Raw genomic sequence first — 20,227 nt, forward strand, 5'->3', positions numbered from 1 at the left:
CCTCTGTTTATCGAAAGCCTTTTGTATGTGACACCAGTTCCCAACGAAAAAATTCTTCTCACCAAGCATCTGAAAAGGTTCATACAATGCGCCAGAATTTTCTACGAATCTGTGGTCGCCGTTTCGAACACCCTTGGCAACATACAACATTGAGTAAACAGTACATTATCTTTGCTGAACTAGCATGGTAATCAAAACTGAGTCCCTTTTGTATCCCACAAAACACTTGTCCATAAATTTTCCTGTAGGTGAAACTGACTTCACTTACCTCAACGACAGTTTTCTAGGACTCTCGATGCTCTGAGGAGGTGGTGTTGAGTTTTCTTCTGCATTACCGCCTACAGACTTCTACCTAGCTTCATCACCTATGGACGGCTATCCATGGAGAGACATAGAGGATTTGTGCCCCCAACAAAATCGGCTGAATTGACAGATATTCTACAAGTAATATTAACGCCATCTGTACCAATCACAGTGGTCACTCTCACGCTCACTTCAATCAGAAGTGACTGGCCGCTAATGAAGATCCTTCTGAGCAACTGTTTTGACTGTCGAAATGGAATGTGATTAGAATTCATCTTCTAAGTTCAGACGTATCACATTTACACGTTTCTTTCTTTTCTTGCAATATATATAATTTCTGGTACTTTCTGCAAGTAGAAAATATGGCGTGGATTCGGAAAACATCGGTCACATGAAACCGAAATCACACTTTTATCACATGAGATCCAGAAAGCCAAGGGCCAAGGCAATCAGGTTACAATAAACCAATATCTCATGTAATTTCTCAAAATTACTGAAACTTACGATACCACCTTTTTTTAACCATTGTTGTTACTATTTTCAGGTGTATGGTAGTTGATTCATGTTTTTGGATGTTTATACAATGTTGTAGCAGTCTGCCAAAGTTCTGCCATGCTTAAGGTCAGTCGATATCGATATTTTTGCACATTACCGTTTTATGAGAATTAGTCTTCCTGTAAGTGGCACAACAAAATATAAAATACAATTTATTCCTAACTTTGTTTTATAAAATAAATTCAACATCGCTTATGTGAGGTGCCACTTGTATTTGTTTCATTTGCCAATATGTATTTTATTGAATTTATGATTCATGTTAATGTCTATACTTTTAAAAAATATTCAATTCTTTTGTCATTTCTGTAAGTATCTTTTGTTTCCATAATATTTTCAAAGATTTTTAGCTACGAAACAAGGATGAACATTGATTTATGTTAAATACCAAAAGCGAACATGTGAACAGCATTAATATGAGTTATTGAATGTTTTGAGTCTTCTAGAACAAAATGTAATAGATATATGTAGTAATCCTGACGTCAAGGGCGCTCACTTACTCGTTAGTATTTAGACTATCCTGAAGTTCAGTTCACAAGACTCATCGTTATGTAGTAAACAAAGGCCTACTACAAACACTGTGATTTTTCATGCCATGAAAAATATTTGTGATATTATGTCTGCTGAATTTCAATAACGGGATGTCTAACAATCAAGAATCATCACTTAAGTCATCTCTGTATAAAAATCTAGTTCAAATTTTTACTTTCATTAAGATTATTAATGCGACAAGAAGTCTAGATGCTGACACCATCTGCAAGTCCTCGTAACTCATGTCTGCAAATAGTACAACGGTAGTGCCAGTCACTAATACACAGTAAATTTAGGCTTCTAATATAAATTGATAAACGCGTAAGGGGGAACTTTATAAGGTGAATGCAGAGTTTCTTGAGTTCTGAAAAGTATTTGACATAGTATCATACGTGACATTTCTGTGTGGATTCTGGGACAGTCTAAGCATAGTATAGGACTGCCAACTGCCACCAGTATAACAGCGTTACCAATGACATCATAGAGAGGGGGGTAGGCCAATTGCTCTACGTATAAAAGGCGATAAATTATAAAAATCCAAGATGGTGAACATACGCCAATTGTCCTACATATAAAATCAAACATGGCTGACTTTAGGACCATCTAAAGTGCCATACAGATTTGTAAATCCAAAATGGCGATCTGAGCATACAACAACAGCCTCTATGACATAATAATCCAAGACGCCGATTCAGGATGGCTAACCTGAGGATACTGGGGCACATGTGTGGTTGTCAGATTTTCCTCTGCCCTGTGACATCAGAATCTAAGACGATGGACTGGGTGGATACTGGGACAGCTTGCATGGTTGTCAAGTCACTTGTGCTAAGTTTAGAATCCTAGATCGTCATATAAGTAAGAAATGCGTCTGCAGTGCCTTTTAATACCACATTTCAAATACTAACATGTTACCTAGCTACCCCATTCCAACTATTTTATATGAGACTTTTAATGTTTAAACTATTTCAACTGTATGTGTGTGTTGTGCCATAGGGAAGGACAGGAATGTTAATTTATCCAAAGAAATATCTCCAAATCCCTACTGCTCTGCTTGCCAAACGCTGAGACACCCAATGTAGAGTTGAGAATCACCAGTAGAGGCTAAATGCATCAACACTTTATGTGCAGTGGGCCACTCAGTGTGAGGCACCTCCAGGACGCCTCCAATTAGCGAAAGCGAGTGCCTGCTGCCATATCTTGTTGGCTCAGAGGTCCAATGTGAAATGGCTGTAAGGATACAGATGCAGCCAGCACTCCACATGATACCACAGACTCCATATGATATGGGTAGAGATTCACAGAAGAGGAATGCCACATGCAGTTGGAATGCGGGGCAGATGGCAGTTGCCTATTGTATACTGTGGGTGGTGTGCCCCACCACAGCTGAACCCATTGGAGAAGCATTTGTAAGACTGCACGATTTTACGCTTAAACATTAATTTTAGCACTGGACAGTTTCTGGCCTATTAGTAGTCTGAGATATTTCGAGGAATGAAATGTTATTAACATTCCAGCACACTGACGTACTTCCCCTACCAAGGTTCTCTCGTATAGTTCTCCACACATGATGGTTGAAAACTGCAAGATAATGAAACACTAGTATAATAATTGTATGGGGATTACAACAACCACATGCTTTTTCTGATACGTGATAGTATTGTGTACTGATTTAATTTGTATTAAGTGGATTTTAAGTGGATTTTGGTGCAAATGAAATTTAGCAGTAGTCATACTCTGGGAGAGTTCTAGTTGGACAGCACAGGTAGCACAAGCAGATCCTTTCTTAATAACATGTTTGCATACCTTTTACAACCAATACAACATCGAGTCTGCTTGACACTAACACGTTTTTGTTTATATATGGTGTCAAATTTTTACGAATTTATGGTTCGGTAATTGCAATATTTTTTCCATAATGCTGACAAAGTGATTGTCAATGAAAGGATCACTCTAGACACCGGTATCTACTGTCTTCGGGGAGCTTGTGGATGTACAGAGCAAGCTACGTTTCACATGTAGGTAAGAAACAATGAGCGGTTTCAACTGCTTCTCAATGTCACCTCATTATCCAGTTCCAACTACTTCAAGATCGCCACACGCAAGTAGATTATCATAAAATTTAGATTTTTGATATTTAAACAATTACTGGTGTGTGTGTGTGTGTGTGTGTGTGTGTGTGTGTGTGTGTGTGTGTGTGTGTAGGATAAGATGGGACAGAAACGTTGCTGCAGAGTCCCGTATCACCACTGATTCTAACTATTTCTCAAGATTTTAAACATGGCTGCAGCAGCAACTGTTAAAATTCTTCACAATAAAGGATGGCAGCCAAAAACAGTTGCAGGATAGACTCGTGTCTCAACAGTTCATAGGCGAAGTAACATTGTTAAACTGTTCGCTTTGATCCTGTACCCATTACACATGTTGTACAAATGGAGATGATATTTTAATTACTGACGACGCCTTTTGGCATAATTATTTCATTATTCTCCAGTGCATGATGTAATTTTAGAAATGTACTTCTGATGAAGGTATATTTATATGTACCGAAACCTTGGTCAAGAATTTTAATAAAAAAATTCTATCTAACTATTTCGTCATCTGCTTAGTATGGTTGTGCAGTGGTTAGCACACTGAACCTGCATTTGGGAGGACAGAAGTTCAGATCCATGTCAGGCTATCCAGATTTCGGTTTTCCATGGTTTTCCTAAATTGCTACATGCAAATGTTGGGATAGTTCCTTTGAAAGAACACAACCCATTTCCTCCCCCATCCTACACACCATCCGAATTTATGTTCCACCTCATATGACCTCGAAGTCAACAGGACTTTAATCCTTAATCTTCCTTCTTACTGGGTGGTGAGGTAGGAATTTTTTTTATTACTATTTAAGGAACTATGGTGGATTTCAGCAGGCTTAGCAGCTATCCATGTGCAGACGTGAGGCCGTTGGAGTCAGAGGTAGAACGTGTCTGACATCGGCTGTGTCGCAACCGGACTCGAGAGCGATTGCCACTGCAGTTTGTGCACCAACAGACATAAAACTATAAGTCCACGTCAGACGTGCTCAGGCTTAAAAGGCTTAAGACAAAGATGATTTCCTACATTTTCTTCTACATACTTGTTTTACCAATCTTTCTGTGCAGCCTAAGCTTATTTCTTTTAGAATTTCAACCATCTGTTCGCTACCTTGTCATAAATCTATACTTTTAACAGCCAGATTTGTTACAGATTCCTCCCACCACAATATGAATGTGATAGAAAGATACCCGATAACGATCAGTTGTTAGATAAAAATGCGAGAAACTGCGCTAGACAATCTATCTCTTAAACTTTCATTTCGTGGCCATACTTACGGAGTGAACATTGATAAAACTGACAAATTGCAGTGAAGTATTAGTGACTGGAAACAGAGGAAAAAGGTCCTATGAACACATGTCCATAAATGCGTCTTTGCCACAGTAGATGGCGCTGAAAAATGAAAGTTTCTCTGATAACATGCAGTGCGTCCCTTGAGTGTTGCAGGCTTTGTGATTGACACAGCATACTGTAAGCAGCAGAATGGCCCAGTATTCACGTCGGGATCAGGCCAAGGTCGTGTTTTTGTATGGCCAAGCATATGGAAATTGTCGAGAGGCGGCACAGCTATACCGAAACAAGTACCCTCAAAGACACCAACCACATCACACAATATTTCAAGCTCTTTTCGGTCGTTTGTGTGATCATGGGTCCTTTCAGACAGACGAATGTGCAGGGAGGTGGCAGACTGTGCATACACCAGATTTGGAGGACTGGGTTCAACATGGAGTAAACCAAAGTACAATTATATGTACCCTGCATGGCAACTGCTACTATCCCTATCACCTGCAACGAGTACCAAGGATTATCAGCAACAGATTTCCCTCTATAGGAAGGATTTTATCGGTGTTTTTTGCACCAGGCCACCACAATTATGAAATTTCTGTTATGAGACCTCTTTATCGACGAAGCAACCTTTACCAGAACTGGAATCATCAGTCTACATAATCGTCATCTGTGAGCTAGAGGCACTCCTCGGAAAATGGTTGAGGTGTCTCATCAGCATCTGTTCAACTTCATTGCGTGGGCAGGGATTCCTGGCAACCATATACTTGGACCAGTTATTATTCCACAATGCCTTGACAGAGGAATGTACATATACTTCCTGTGGAATACTCTGCCTGGGCTGCTTGAGAACGTGCCTTTAGCAATACAACAGGTTATGCGGTTTCTGCATGACAGAGCACGAGCCCACTTCCAATTAGGCTTATTTCACATCTACCCTGCAGCCGGCACCGTCTAGTCGATTGTGAGGGTTTGGCGCTTCCGGGACGTTTCACATCTGGCCGACAGACGACGTGGACGGGCGAACAACAGCCGGTAGCCGGGTTGAGGCTGTGGGATGCCGGCGACCCCCACTGTGTCGGCCCGATGTCGGTGTCCTATGAAAATACCGGCGCAGGTGGTGGGGCATGCAGAACAGTAGAGCGTTACCCATATACCCAACTATCGTGTGCCGGAAAGTTGTTTTTTGCTTTGTTGGTAGTTCAATCTGTTGTGGACATTTCTAGTCAAGGCGGAAATTAATATCGAAATCCTTATGACATTAGTTCAGGAACGACCAGTTTTGTGGGACAAGATTTTAGGTACTTATAAGGACAGAACACTAACACGGAGTGCATGAATCGAAGTTTGCAAAGAACTGAACGAAGGCTTTGAATGGGTGTGTGACAAAGACAGAGACGACTATGGTAAGTACAAATCTTTATTTTTTACGTTAAATACAAACGAAAATTTACATCAGTACCACATTAAATTTTAGATAACTGTCATTTCACAGAGCCCTCCAGTGTCATAAAATAAGCCATCATCATTTTTCGTACATTATTGACAGAAATTCCCCCACATACACATTCACTTCTTGTTATACTTTCAAGTCCAGTTATGGACAGAGTACGCCTTGACAATGTCAAGAGCAAAATCGGCTTTTAATTTTACAGCTCCGTGGAAAATCATCCGTTTATTAGTCATTATTCCAAATGAGCACTCTACGTACCTCTGGGCTCTTGACGGGGGATAATTGAACTCTCTTTTAGCAACTGTTAATTGGTGCCCAGAGTATGGTCGTAGAAGGTTTTGATGCTGTCTAAACACTTCATCACCAATAAAAAAATAAGATACCTTTGTACTTACTGTAGTCTTAAGGCACCTGTCTTCAGGAATTAACAGTTATTTCCATCAGTGATTTCCACAAAAAACACTCTTTAAATGTAGTAGAGCCACTCTCTTTACCATAACTGCCGATATCTACGTTGATAAATCTATAGTCAGAGTCAGCCACAGCCGTCAACACTGTAGATGAATATCATTTGTAACTGTAGTACAATGAGTTAAATGGATCATGGATGGACAATACGAATATACTTTCCATCTACAGCTCAAACACAGTGAGGAAAATTTGCTCAAATTTTCCAGCAATGTTTACAAAGTCTTCTTTGGTGGGTAGAGGCATACATTCATAACGCAGAGACCAAATAGCTTGACACACACATCTGACTACTTTACTGATTGTGGAAATATTTAACCAATGTTTTAATTTTTTAAGGTCCTAGCAAAACTACACATCCTTTAGGATAATAATTTTTTTTTAAATTTTAGCTATTGTTTTCGTTCCCACTCACATGACTGTAATTGGAGTTTGGAATTTTGTGGTAAGGTCGTATGGAACCAAACTGGCGAGGTCATCGGTCCCCAAGCCTACACACTACTTAATCTAACTTAAACTAACTTACGCTATGGACAACACACACGCCCATGCCTGAGGGAGGACTCGAACCTCCGGCGGGAGTAGCGAGGCGCCCTAGACCGTGCGGCTACCCCACGCGGCTGACTCTAATAGCCAACATTTGTATTGGCTGGATACATTCTCGGAAGGATGTATTAACGCGTTGAATGGAACTCTTCATTCGTGCATGTATATCGTCAAAAGTTCGTAAACTCTCCCGAAAATAATTAAAAAACTTATTTTCATCTCCCTTCATTTCTCAAAAAGAGCAAAGAATGCACCCACTTCGTCTCTTCTCATACTGAGTGGATGGACCCAATGCACTCTCCTTCTTCTTCTACTGTTTTTCAAACGTCTGTACAAGAGTTACCCTGCTAATAGCTGGTCATGCTCCATTTGTTGTCGAGGTCAACTGAATATGCACATGACACGAAAGGACGGCACGGTATGCCGTGCGGCTGCCGGCTATGTGTGAAGAGGCGGTAGGTCCCGTGTCGGTCCGGCAAAAATACCGGTTTGTCGGCTGCCAGGTTGATGTGAAATAAGCCTTACTGGTCGCCGACACCTCAACACCTTCCCCGGACGTTGGATAGGATGCAGAGGCCCACCATATTTAAACTATGCAGATTTTTAACTCTGGCAGCATCTGAAAAGCGGTGTGCATGCTGAACCAGTTCCTAATGTGCAGACCTTCAGCAGCATGTTCTCAAAACCTTTGATGCTATTTGGAGAGAGGCTAGAACGTTCAAAAGAATGTGACAATCCATGCAACATGTGCACTGCATCCCATGGAGACCACTTTTTTGTTGTGACGTGGATAAGATGCAGCTCTGTACTGTGTTCTGAGCTGATCTGTTGATGTTGCATGCACACTGTCCATTTCTGTACACATGTTCATAGCTCCTTTTTTCTCCATTTCCAATCAGGAAAACGTCCCTGCAGTTTGTCAGTTTTATTAATGTTCACCCTGCACACTGTGATGGGTTTCAGGTATTGTTTATCAAATATACATTGTTCTTTAACGTTATAAGACACACGTGGCACTGCTACTGATCTAACTTACAAGTTAAAGCGTACTTGCCAGTGAGTGACTTATGCTGTCTTACAGTGAAAACTGCATAACGCTTTGATGAAATAGCATGATAAACACTTGTAACACAGAATTGTGTAGCTAGGAAATGAGGTTCGTCATGCTTTCAACTATCCACTTTCAACTACTTTTCAAAGTCATCCAAATATTGCAGTGTCTCCATGCCAGGGGGTTAACTTTATCATGCAGTACAAAATATTTGTCATATTCTGTTGAAATTACTAACTTAATCAGTTACACAGTGATGACTAAATGACATTTGACAGCCTACATCTACATATATTTACACCAAAATAATAAAAAACTTCCCATGTTAAAGTGAAACTGTAACATAATGTCCCTGTTACAATTAAATTCTAGAAATTACTCCATCTTATACTGAAATTGTAGGAAAATACTCCTGATAAAGCAAAAATTTTAGCAAAACGCCGTGGCCTTCATCAGAAATCTTACCAAGTGACCGCCAAACGTAGTGCAGGTTGTCCCAAACACCGGAGGAAATGCGATAGGTACATGCTGGAGGATGGTGAAACTGCGAGAAAATGTACCAGAAAATATATCTCTTGGATCTTTCTTTTCAGGACCAAGCATATACCATGACTGTTTCGAATTTAATTTATAAAATACATAGAGTTTTGTTCTACAACGTTACAAAACACCCATGGTGCTATTAATGATCTAACTTACAGCTTAAAGAGTACCAGTACAGGACAAAACTGTCACATAATGGAAATTATATGACACGTTGATAACCACTAGTGATACACATTTGTATAGGTGTGAAACGAGGATTGCTATGCATTCTTGTATCCACTTTCAAAGTCACCCAAAGTTGTGATTACGTCATAATTCGCCCCAAAAGCATAAAATCGTAAAAAAATGCTCCATATATCACTATGTTACGCCAAATTGTTACAAACTGTCCCATGTTACAGCAGAAATTGTAACAAATTTCTACATGCATTCTTTTATGCTTTCTGCAGTTCCTGTCCTGCTGTTGACACCTTCCTCTAGACGCTTTTAAGCCTAGCTAGCACCTTCGGGGCATAGATTACTCATAGTTTTCTTTAACACTATCCTATTTCTATAACAACTTTAATTATTCTTCCTATATTACACTCAGCAGGGGAAGTTTGTCCATGAACTGAATCTGTTGTCGTAACACTCAGTGCAGTAATAGTATACATTTGCAGCAGCTTTGCGATAATAGTCTCCTATTTTATTGCTCAAAGCCTGTTAGGTCCAGTATTACAAATTATTAACACCACCATAGCGGTAGCAGATGCATTCAGCTACATGACCAAGACTGTGCCTAACGTGTAATCAGAAATTACGCTCCAGAGAAGAGGTCAGCTGTGGACATCTTTTGGATGAAACTGTGGGAAACTGTATCAGATAATCTACCTCTTAAACCGTTCTTTCCATGACTGTACATATGCATATTGATAATAGTCAGTTCTGAGGGTTATCTGCTTAATTCTAAACAATACCACTGCAGTTATAGAGAAAAAAATAAAATAGTAAATTTATAATCAAATTCGCTGTATGTGTACACCAAATTGCTTACGAATATTTTTTGTGTGGGTGGAGTCACTCCTTCTAGTGGTGTATTTCTTCCATCCTGATGTTCACATCCCTTTACCCAACATTGTTTTGTGATAACTACATCATCATTCTTCCATGGCAATCCATTAAAGTTCCCCAAGCATTTTTGTTACACTTTCATATGGAGCTGTGTTATAACCATTATCATATATGCTTCCTTGATTTTCTGCAATTCAGTACTACTGTCTTACAATGATACTTTCCTCAACACAGCAGTAACATCACAGATAAATCTTTTAGTGCTGGTGACTCTATCTGGTAGAACGTTTATGTATATTGTGACGTATTATTTCCACCATCCAGTACAACACATTGTATTCTGTTAGTTAACTATTCTTCGCCTAAAGACGTACAGTGTTTCAAACAAGATGGTTTTAGAATGCCTCAAAATAGTCCTGTATGCTGCCCACAAAATGACAATAGCAGGTGGGTGTATAAGACCACAACATAAGATTTTTGCAGCCTCATGTAAGGTTTACCTGCACGACAACCCATTTTACTGACATGTACGACAGTCTTACAATTAGTATTAACAGTGGATAGCATTCCAAACGTGAGGATGGTCACACAGTTATGGTAGAGGAATTTTGTGCACTATGAATAGCGTTACTCAAAGAGATATTACCGGAAATAGTTCCCACAACCGTTACATAGTTTACAGAATGTATGATGTGATTTCTGGAGTTGCATTCAGTGTAGCAATCACATAACATAATTTTAGCGTAATTGCAATAAAACATCTAAATAAATAAGACCATAGTCCAATCATAAAACAAAACGCCAGCCCACATCCTCACCCTTCTGCACAAATGGAATAATACTAACATGTATAACTAGGTAATTATGTTACCGATCTTATAAAAGCCCTGATAAGCGTCTTCCAGACCAAAAAAAAAAAAAACATGGCATTAAGCAGCTATTTATAACTCCGTAGTGGTGCTAGTAGCATTTTTCACACCAAAAAAGAGTATTTACCATAATACCCTGCCATATGCTTCTATTGTGGCGACTAGCCATTCGTTTGCTTAAGTCATAAAAACTTTAGTTCTTCCTGCAAGAATATTGCGAGAAGAGTTTGTAATGGGCTCCCAAGAAGATGTGTGTTTTGTTTGCCCATAGTTTTAATTGTTTACCAGTCAACCATGTGGAAACTCCAACATTATTTGCGATTCACTTTAATGATTTTATAAAGTGCCCTGATTATGACAATATGACTATAAAGTTGGCCCCTGCACAAACCTACATTAAAGAGAGTTAACAGACTCAGAAAATGACAGATAGAAATCATATGACTGACATGGGATCGAAAACTGAGACCCTGCAATTCATATCTTGTACTTCCTAGCATAGTTCTTTTTTACAGTGTCGTCTAGAGTGCTGTGGTTTTGAGTTTTGTGTCTGCGTATCAGTGGATGGTGCAGTCTGCTGACGCCCCGACAACCGTTTAAATAAATAAAAAAACGTTCCTACCCTTCTACCAGATGATGAAACAGCTTCAGCGATGGCGCAGGTGATCGATGTGGTCAACACTCAACTTGGCATGCAGGCAGCTGAGTGGTTTTTGTTTAGATAAATAAACGCTCCGGTCCTATCTTATCCTACAACACACATCTGTAATTGTTTAAACGTTAAAGGTTTCGTATTTACGATAAACTATCTGTGCCTTTGGATCGTGATCTAGAAAAGTAGTTGAAATGGAGTAGCTTGCTCCGTTTCTTACCTATACGAGCGTAATGATTTCTGAAATCGAGTAGCTAGGGGACACTGTAAAGTACATTTCAAACTGCTTTCCTTGTTTCTTTCCATGAAACCCAGCTCGCTCCATACTTACACAAAACCCTGGAAGGCAGTAGATGCCTCTCTCTGGCGTGACACTTCGTCAATGATCATTCTGTCAGACTGACGGGAAAAAACACTGCATCTCCACAAATACAGTCAGACATGAATTTCCTAAACATCTGACGCCATATACCTATAGAACCCTGTAAAGGGATTGTGCCACACAGAATAGATGTTGGGTTGGATGTAAAAGGTGTAGCAACATAATATTAAGCTGGTATTTGCTTGCCCTACTCATACTGTTCAGTTCGAACGACAGTATGACTACTGCTAAATTTCATTCACAGCAAAGCCTATACACTGTAAATTAAATCAGTAAACAATACTGTCACATATCAAAAAATGTGGTTGTTGCAGTCCCTATACGATAGTGACCACTGCGTGTGGAGGACAACACAGGAGAACCTTGCCAGGGATGCGAAGTCAGGGAGCTGGAATGTTAATAACGTCACATTCCTGGAAATATCTCAGATGACTAAGAGGTCAAAACTACCCAGCTCTAAAATTACAGTATGTTTAACTAAAAAATTGTGTAGTCTTAGGAATGCCTCTGAAAGCATTGCCTTAGATTTAATCGTTTCAGGTGTGATGGGGGCGCACCACCTGTAGCATACAATAGGCAACTGGGATCTGCTCCCGTTCCAGCTACGTGATGTGGCATTCCTCTACTGGGAATCTCGATGCATATCATACAGAGTCTGTTGAATCACGTGAAGTGCTGGCTGCCGGCTGCAGCTGCATCATTACAACCTTCCACACTGGACCTCTGGGCCGAAAACGTTTAGCGCCTTAAATGCACTTTCACTAGTTAGACCCATCCCGGTGCTGATCCATCCTAATAGGAAGAGTGTACTTGAAATGTTGATGCATTTAACCTGTATTGGCAACACCCTAAAATACATCTAGGCATCTGTTGGTATTTGGCCTGTGAAGCGGTAGGGGCTGAGTAGCATTTGTAAATGGCCCTGCCCTTCCCTATTCTACAGCACAATAACATAGCTCCAATTGTTTAAACATTAAAAGTCTTGTATTTACAATACTCTACGCGTGTCTCTGGATGACAGTCTCAGAAAGTGGTTGAAACTGAGTAGCTGGGTGACACTGAAAAGTAGTTGAAACATGGTAGTTAAGGGAACTGCCTATTTCCTACCATTTTGAATTCTAAACTTAGCACAAGTGACCTGACAGTCATGCAGGATGTCCCAGTATCCAGTCCGCCATCTTAGATTCTGATGTCATAGGGCAGAGAAAAATCTGATAATCACGCATCTGTCCCACTATCCACAGGCCAGCGATCTTTGATCGCCATCTTGGATTTGTGGGCCACACACTGTCAGGTGGCTTGCGGAGTATAGATGCAGATGTAGATACAACACTTTAGACTGTCCTAGGGTCAGTCATCTTTGATCTTGTACTTATAATGATTGGGTTAGATCCCCCATCTCGACTTTTAGAATTTCCCCCATTTTATTCGCACATAGGTTAATTGGCCTACACATTCTCCATCCCCCTATGACATCATTGATGACGTCATCACACATAGGACAATTGGCGGACCTATAAGACACTTTAGATTGTTCCAGAACCCACAGAGTGATATTACTATCACCTAAACGTTTGTTAACAAAAGATCGATTATGTGGAATATCAAACAAACTTTGTCATTGAACTGAGGTTTTCTTGGGGGGGGGGGGGGGGGGGGGGAAGCTAGGAAGGTAGGTCCCGCCAAAGGTGCCTTGAGCCCTCGATCGGCTCCTGCAATTTCGATAGACTTAGTCACACACAAGGAAGAAAGAACTGTATATAATTTGAAAACATGGAATGGAACCCAGCAGTCATAGTGTAGCATTTGATTCATTGTTCAGCTCAGTTAGAGGGCGATTGTTAATTTCGCTGCTCACAATAGTTGTGTAGCTGTTTCACATTGATTCGTATACAATCTGAAATTGTAAGTTGTTGTCATTATCCGCATTAGATACCATACTTTTAAAAAATAGTCTATCTAGTACGATAGACCTAGTACAACGACAGGTATGAAGAAGATAAGGGTAAGTGGTGCACGAAACTGGAAACGTACTATGGAACGAAATAATGAGAATGCCGTTCATGTATGGGGCCAAAAAGTGTGTGTACATCGCAACGATCAGATTTGTTTCATTGCTATTATACGGTGAAAATGGCTATTGGTTTTCCCTCCCATGTAACGCTTTTCAATCCAAACAGGAACACCTCTTAAGTTGTGATTGTTACTTCCATTTCCCCGATAAAGTTTTCCTTTTCCTAGCAGGAAGATAACTGCTAAGTGCTGATTCCATGATGGGTTTTCTTTAAGTAATTCCACTATTTATTACATTTTTTTCTAGTAAGGAATATTAAATTTATAAAGCAATAAAAATGTATTACGCATGAAATGTATTCGCAGTTACGAATACGAACAAGCATCAGCTGTACAGGGAATGACAGCAGTGAAAATTTGTACCGGACCGGGATTCGAACCGGGTTTCCCGCTTTACGCGAGCGGCCACCTTAAGCGCTTTGGCTATCTGTGCGCGACTCACGGCCAGATCCTAACTTCTAAATGTCGTCGTTCATGCGTCACAACCTGTACTCGAACACGCATTGTGTAATTCCTGTACAGGGGATGACATTTTAATTGAAATCGCTGCCTGGTTTCGGCGGATAAACGATATTGCAGTTCCTGTGCTGTTTAGAATAACGGTGCGATGCTCCTTCGAACATGCATGCATGTCCGAAGGACCATTGCACCATACTTCTTAACAACATAAGCACTACAGTGACGCAATAATGTATGAAACGCAGAAAAAAGTTGAAAACAAACGAGACGAAGGTGAGGACGGGGGCCAAAAAGTCTCTGACCAAGGGCTTAGCATGTTGCTTGTTGTTCAAGTTGTACTACTAAGGTGGCAAAAGTCATGGGATACCTCCTCACATCGTGTCTGAGCTCCTTTTGCCCGACGTAGTGCAGTAATTCGACGCGGCATGGACTCAACAAATCGTTGGAAATCCTCTGCAGAAATACTGAGGCTAGCTGCCTCCATAGTCCATAACTGAGCTGCGAAAGTGTTCTCAGTGCAGGATTTTGAGCACGAACTGACCTCTCGATTAATCCCATAAATGATCAGAGGAACTCATGTCAAGATGTCTGGGTGACCAAATCATCCGCTCGGATTTCTCAGAATGTGCTTCAAACCAATCGCGAACAAATCAGGGCCAATGACATGGCGTTTCCATACAAATTCCATTGTTGTTGGGGAACATGAAGTCCATGAATGGGTGCAAATGGTCTCCAAGCAGCCGAACATAAACATTTTCAGTCAACGATCGGCTCAGTTAGACCAGAGGACTCAGTCCATTCCATGTAAACACAGCCCACACGATTATGGAGCCACACTGTAACCCTACCAACAGCTCTTATCTGCTGAAATCGTGACTCATCTGACGAAACCACTGATTTCCTATAGTCTAGGGCCCAACCGATATGGTCACGAGCCCAGGAGAGGCGCTGCAGGCGTCGTCGTGCCGCTAGCAAGGGTACACACGTCGGCCGCCTGCTGCCGCAGCCTATTAACGCCAAATTTCGCCTCACTGTCCTAACGGATACATTCGCCGTACGTCCCATGTTGATTTCTGCGGTTCTTACATGAGTGTTGCTTGTCAGTTAGCACTGACAAACTTACGCAAATGCCGCTGCTCTCGGTCGTTAAATGAAGGCCGTTGGTCACTGCATTTTTTGTGGTGACAGGTAATGTCTGGAGTTCAGTTTCCCCGGCAAATTCTTGAGACTGTGGTTCTCGGAATATTGAATTCCCTAACGATTTCCGAAATGAGATGTCCCATGCGTCTAGCTGCAATTTCCATCCTGCGCTCAAAGTCTGTTAATTCCCGTCGTGCGGCCATAATCACGTCGAAAACCATTTCTCATGAATCATCTGAGTACAAATGACTGCTACGCCAACGCACAGCCCTATGCATTGTGTACGCGGTATTACTCCCATCTGTATAATATGTGCATATGACTTTTGTCATCTCAGCATATATCAATGACCTTGTAGATGATATCAGTAACCTCGCCGGCCGTTGTGGCCGAGCGCTTCTAGGCGATTCAGTCTGGAACTGCACTGCTGCTAAGGTCGCAGGTTCGAATCCTGCCTCGGGCATGGATCTGTGTGTTGCCCTTAGGTTAGTTAGGTTTAAGTAGTTCTATGTCTAGGGGACTGATGACCTCAGATGTTAAGACTCATAGTGCTTAGAGCCATTTGAACCATTTTGAGTAGTAACCTCGAACTTCTCGCAGGTGATGAGTAATGAAGTACTTTCTGAGAAAAACCGCACAAATATCCAGTTAGATTTTCATAAGATTTCGGTATCGTGGAAAGATTGTCAACTTCCTTGAAAGGTACAAAATTTAACATTATGCACCTCTCAAAACGTAGCAAAGTAGAATCCTTTGACTATGGCAGCGAAAAGTCACAGTGGAATCCGTCAACTAATACAAACACTTGGGCGCCACAATTTCTATAGTGATAAAAGGAAATGATTAAACTGCACTAACAAGAAACAACGAACTTATACAAAGTGGGCAGCACGAAGAGTCGCAGGTTTGTTTCTCCAATGGGAGAGCGTCACAGGGTTACCGAATAAACTGAACTGGTAGACCCACATGCAGGCTATCCCATGGACCAGTAACAGCGTGCCCAATTGCATTCCAACCGATTTATTTCCGCGCTCCTTACACGACAGGAATGGGAAGAAACATGTACAGTGCTGTGTACCCTCTGTCACACACTTCATTGTGGTTTGCAGAGTATTTGTGTACGTAGACGTAAATAGATGAGACGAAGACGGACCATACGAAACAACGCAACTTCTGTTGCGTCCAAGACCTTTGTCGCATGGTAGCGTCTATTCGGTAGAATGAAAAAAAACGCCTATAATTGTCGGTGAACTAGCGGTGAAATAAATGCAAGAGATGCCGTCCATGTGTCAATATTTCACCACTATCAGTACTTTTATTTTATTTCGGAAAACTGTTGTATTCGCTGAGGAAGCTATATTAATATCTGCACCGAAAGCTGCTGGCTACGTAAACAGACCTCCGTTCTTATCTTACGCAGTCATACGTGTGGCAGTAAAGGTTCGTTCAGTTTTTGTACACCTGCTCGAATATAAATTGTTTTTCTTAGATATCCGAACAATATTACAGCTGTACGCCTACACAAAATTAGCGTTGTTCCAGTGTTTATATTTCTTGTTTACTAATGGTACTTATGTAGCAAATACACTGAAAAGCCAAAGAAACTGGTACACCTGTCTAATATGGAGTAGGGCCCCCGAGGGCACGCAGAAATGCCGCAGCACGACGTGGCATGGACTCGACTAATGTCTGAAGTAGTGCTGGAAGGAACTGACACCATGAACCCTGCAGGGTTGTCCATAGATCCGTAAGAGTACGAGGGAGTGGAGATCTCTTGTGAACAACACGTTGCAAGGCATCCCAGATATGCTCAATAATGATCTTGTCTGGGGAGTTTGGTGGCCAGCTGAAGTGTTTAAACTCAGAAGAGTGTTCCTGGAGCCACTGTGTAGAAATTCTTGACGTGTGGGGCGTCGCATTGTCCTGCTGGAATTGTCCAAGTCCGTCGAAACGCGCAATGGACATGAATGGATGTAGGTAATCAGACAGGTTGCTTATATACGTATCACCCGTCAGAGTCGTATCAGGGGCCCTATATCACTCCAAATGCACACGTCCCACGCCCTTACAGATCCTCCACCAGCTTAAATAATTCCCTGCTGACATGAAGGGCCCATGGGTTCGTGACATTGTCTCCATACGCGTACATGTCCATCCGCTCGATACAATTTGAAACGAGGCTCGTCCGACCAGGCAACATGTTTCCAGTCATCAACAGTCCAATGTGCTAGTCGACGGGCCCAGGTGAGGGTTAAAGCTTTGTGTCGTGCAGTCATCAAGGGTACACGAGTGGGCCTTCGGCTCGGAAAGCCCATATCGATGATATTTCTTTTAATGGTTCGCACGCTGGCACTTTTTGATGACCCAGCATTGAAATCTGCAGCATTTTGCGGAAGGGTTGCACTTCTGTCACTCTGAACGATTCTCTTCAGTCGTCGTTGGTCCCTTTCTTGCAGAAACTTTTCCCTGCCGCAAGCGATGTCGGAGATCTGATGTTTTAGAAGATCCCTGATATTCACGGTACACTCGTGAAATGGTAGTACGGGAAAGTCCCCACTTCATCGCGACATCGGAGATGCTGCGTCCCATCGCTCGTACGCCGACTACACCACGTTCAGACTCACTTAAATCTTGATGACCTGTCATAGTAGCAGCAGTAACCGATGTAACAACTGCGCCAGACACTTGTTGCCTTATATAGGAGTTGCCGACGGCACTGCTGGATTCTGTCTGTTTACATATCTCTGTTTTGAACACGCTTGCCTATATCAGTATCTTTAGCGCTTCAGTGTACTGGTTTACATGAATTGACGAAAAAGAGCACGATCTGCTGGCCTACTGAACAGAACTTGACGTTCCCACTTTGACCTCACAAAAGCATCTGTCATACCTGGCTACGAAGGACGCGGAGACAGTAGGCCATCCCAGCGGCTGACGAAGACGGTAGTATGTGCGGCTGTACTGCCCGGCGCACCTGGCCTCTGCATTAAGTACACGGGCAACCTTGATCTCTGGAACACTTTTATCTGCGGGGACGCACAGACGACAACGGTGATTTGCTAGAGTTACTTATTATGAGACAGATCGTGTTTGAATTTTACGGGATGCGTAACAGACTCACGAAAGATAAGATACCGTGCTCATGTCTCTCCACTTGAAACAACAGTGTAGGGAAATAAAAATAACACTTTCTGTTATTCTGTACTTGAAATTAGTTCCACGGCTGTTACTGCAGTACACATACTCAATTTGCGAACTGAACTGTAACACACATATTTTTCAAAATGATTCAAATGGCTCTGAGCACTATGGGACTTAATTTCTGAGGTCATCAGTCCCCTAGAACTTAGAACTACTTAAACCTAACTAACGTAAGGACATCACACACATCCATGCCCGAGGCAGGATTCGAACCTGCGGCCGTAGCGGTCGCGCGGTTCCAGACTGTAGCGCCTAGAACCGATCGGCGACTTCGGCCGGCCGTATTTTTCTCAAACTGAAATCATCTTCAGGAGGCAGAAACTTAATACCGGTCATAAATTAAGGAACGGACACTAATCAGATTATGTAAAAAATCTATGGCGTGCTGTAAGCAAATATATAACACGACCAAGTGATGTGTTTTGAGAGAGAAATGCGCACTACCGAGCTCTAAAGAAAACAAATAAAACTAGTCGTGCACTCACAGCATGTGGAATGTTACATAGGCCTATACCAATCCATTCATTATATTATTTGCCTCCGCAGAGAAAGAACGTAAAACTATAAGAGTCGGCGATATCTTGCACATCCTGCTCCTCAAATGGTTCCAAAATATACCGTTGTCCTCCCGAGGCACACGATTCCCTAGATAAAACAATAAATGAATAGATTTTACTGACAAAGACTGACAGAGGAACAATAAAATATTCTCGTTGACAAGCGTAAGTTGAGTCAAACGGGGTATGGAGCTAGGCTTTTTCGGCGACTTTCACTGCGTTCAGTGCCAGACGTAAAACTAATTGCCTGAACTGTGGCGACTCACTCCAAATACATATTCATCATCCAGGTACTAGTACCGTTTTCATAGATATTTAAATTACCAAATCTCGTCTGTATATCCTACAAGGTTACCGCGCCAAGCGCAACATTTACATATTGTTCATGTTTATAACATCCGCAGTCGGTGGTTGCACAACATAGTTAATTTTCCGTCTAGATTGTGTATATTTCCAATGGTATGACCATCTTCAATTCCCTCCTAATATCTGAGTGTGTTGGCTACAAGAGTGAAGAAGCAATATGCGTGCTACTTCATTGTCGTACGACATAGCATGCGTATTGCTTCTATAAATTCAGGGCTTACTCTTTGTAGCCCCGACGGGTCACCAATTGTGCTCATCTGTCCCGTTACTGTAGTACAAACTTAGATGTAACCTATGCTACTTCAGTACGATATCCTTTTCAAACGCTTTCGAGAAATCCACATTGTACATTCCAAGAGACTATTGAATACCATGCGATAGCATCAACCATCTGGCAGCGGCGTCAGCGCAACCGGGTAAAGCCTGCAAATTAGATGACTGCACTTAACAGTATTCGAGGGACTTCGTTTTCTTGTTGTATCGCTAATTGCCACTACGAATCATGCTACTTACGATAGGGACAACAATATTAACTGAGTGACTCTGAAGCAAAACACTTCTTGTAGTTTCGAGAAAACAAGTTAAAGTTCACAAGGTTTCAGAATTCTGTTGATATTGCAAAATAGGATTTCAAATTTTTTTGTGTATATTAGACATAAAAATACTTC

General features: G+C 41.5%; 1 pseudogene; it reads right to left on the reverse strand.

Annotated features, from left to right (window-relative positions):
* The window catches only part of LOC124595261, a 162,188-nt pseudogene extending 143,819 nt beyond the window's left edge, over positions 1-18,369 (reverse strand).
* Between the last annotated feature and the right edge of the window lie 1,858 nt (positions 18,370-20,227).

This window comes from Schistocerca americana, chromosome 2 (genome assembly GCF_021461395.2).
Source record: "Schistocerca americana isolate TAMUIC-IGC-003095 chromosome 2, iqSchAmer2.1, whole genome shotgun sequence".
Lineage (NCBI taxonomy): Eukaryota > Metazoa > Arthropoda > Insecta > Orthoptera > Acrididae > Schistocerca > Schistocerca americana.